At 40.6% G+C, this 2,040-nt stretch overlaps 1 protein-coding gene and 1 long non-coding RNA gene across 2 annotated transcripts in view; one reads left to right on the forward strand and one right to left on the reverse strand.

The window, feature by feature from the left end:
• Positions 1-1,356, reverse strand: part of LOC111664320 (uncharacterized) — a 7,076-nt gene extending 5,720 nt beyond the window's left edge. The window contains exon 1 of the mRNA XM_087177321.1: positions 1,114-1,356. The gene's annotated coding sequence lies outside the window, so the exon portion shown is untranslated. The remainder of the gene's footprint in view (positions 1-1,113) is intronic.
• A 299-nt stretch (positions 1,357-1,655) lies between these two features.
• LOC111664321 (uncharacterized) overlaps positions 1,656-2,040 on the forward strand; it is a 1,374-nt gene continuing 989 nt past the window's right edge. The window contains exon 1 of the long non-coding RNA XR_002761433.2: positions 1,656-1,966. This is a non-coding gene — a long non-coding RNA (uncharacterized LOC111664321). The remainder of the gene's footprint in view (positions 1,967-2,040) is intronic.

The following is a 2,040-nucleotide window of genomic DNA, read 5'->3' on the forward strand; positions in this document are numbered from 1 at the left end:
ACTTTATTATAAACAACAAGAATAAACTTTATTAACACTGTTGCTTCACAGGAGCAGAAATAAAGAGGAAATAGACATTAACAGAAGTTCAACAATAATAATGTAAAAGATGTATAAATTTCATAAACACACAAACCAATAGTAAAATAAATGACCTGAGAAGAGAGAAGCTGAAGGTCACAATAACCTGAGTCAGTGTAGATCAGTCCTCAGCAGTGATGAAGCTGAGCTCCACAACAGGAAAGTGTCTGATGGTCTAAATGAGCATAAAGAGCTCCCTCTAGTGAGCGTCCTCATTAACAACAGTGTAAACTCACAGCTTTACATCCGATGAAAAAGTGACAATAACAGGCAGCAAATAACAACAAGCTGTAACAGAAATAAAAACAGTGACTGTACATTAGAGTTTCATGTTTAGAAAAAACAAATATTAAAGCTGTTTGTTCAAACTTAAATCTCTGTGTAAATTATAGACAAAGTCAGAATCAAAAATACAGTTTTCAGGCAGTAAATGGAAGAACATTAACAACAACACAAATAGTGGCATCACTTCCTGTGAGCTGCTACAGTTTCATACCATCAGGTCAAGTGCATGATGGGTAAGTCCGTAAAAGTAGACAAGCTTCTCAGCATTATTTCATAAAGTGAACATAGTGCACGTTTCACATCTGTCTGACACAGTTTAGCAGCAGATCATCTTCTCCCTGTGAGAGGAGACAGAGCTGAAGAGTCACAAACACATTTCCTGTTAAAAGATGGAATTTAGAGCTTCACTGACTTCACAAGTCAAAATGTGTCAGTTTGACTCCAACAGTGTGTGAGGACAGTTCAGAGGGACGATGAGATCAATGTGGTGTATTTGATGAACATGTCAGCAGCATTTTAATGCCGACACTAACTGTTTACTGTCAGGTAGTTTCATCTACAACTCTTTCATCACCTGCTGTTTCATATACATCTTCATTTTCACAATAAACAGCAGATAAAACTGAGTAAGAACAGCAGGAGAAAGAGGAGAGAAGAGTGGAACCTCATCCGAGCTCAGAGCACACACACACACACACACACATACACACACGTACAGGCACACGTACACGGACACGTACACAATACCTCAGGTAACAAGAGTCAGTTCAGCTCAGTGGTCGACACTACCGACTTTAGCACAGGAGATCGGGGGTCGATTCCCGGTCAGGGATCCAGTGGCTCTATGAACCCTTAAACAAGGTTGGTGCTACTGTCCTTCCTCAGGACGAGTGAGACCACAAATGGCTCGGATCTTGCTCTGAGTCAGGTGTTGGAACCGGTTGAGAAATCTGAAACCCAACATCCAGGCTGACAGAGAAACAGCTCCTAGTCCAGTGTTCCCACATCCACAACATGCTACGGCAGAGAGAGATATCATCATTCTCTCAACAATATACAGTCACAACAAACCTACCGCTCTCAAGAGCGTCCTCCAGACGTCTGTAAGTTACGTACAGTTCCTCTTTTATGTTTCTGTACGTCTGTACGTTTTATGTTTATTAACGTAACGTTACGTAACGTCATTACGTCATTCAGTCTCGATTTGATTTTTATACTTCACGCTCAAAACATCATTTTTAAAAAAAAAATATAATAAACTCTATTTTACTCTCTTTTAGTAGAGTATTTAATGTGCTAATAAAAGTCAATCAGCCTTCTTTTAATATGCTCTGTGTGTCGTTACTCCAGTTTTTGACCCTGCCCAGATTCCGTCCTTCTTGATGTGGGTGTGGACACTTGCACAGATGACTACACAAATAATGGAGGGGAAGCTACACTAGTTTGCCTCTAACAAGTTAGAAAAATAGTTGAAAATCGCGTCGTAGATTCAGGTTTCCTCCCTGGTTACAGGTTGTAGCTGGGATGCTGTGTCAGGATGGGAAACCTGTTTGGAAAAAAGAAACAGAGCCGAGTGACAGAACAAGACAAAGCGGTTTTGGTAAGTGTCACAGCTAGCTAACATTAGCAACACCGAGCCCTCTGTCCTGTAACATGAGCAAGTCACGCCAAACT

The sequence above is a fragment of the Seriola lalandi genome, unplaced genomic scaffold, assembly GCF_002814215.2.
Source record: "Seriola lalandi dorsalis isolate HSWRI2012SDOR001 ecotype SW California unplaced genomic scaffold, Sedor1 jcf7180002054585, whole genome shotgun sequence".
In the NCBI taxonomy this organism is placed as follows: domain Eukaryota; kingdom Metazoa; phylum Chordata; class Actinopteri; order Carangiformes; family Carangidae; genus Seriola; species Seriola lalandi.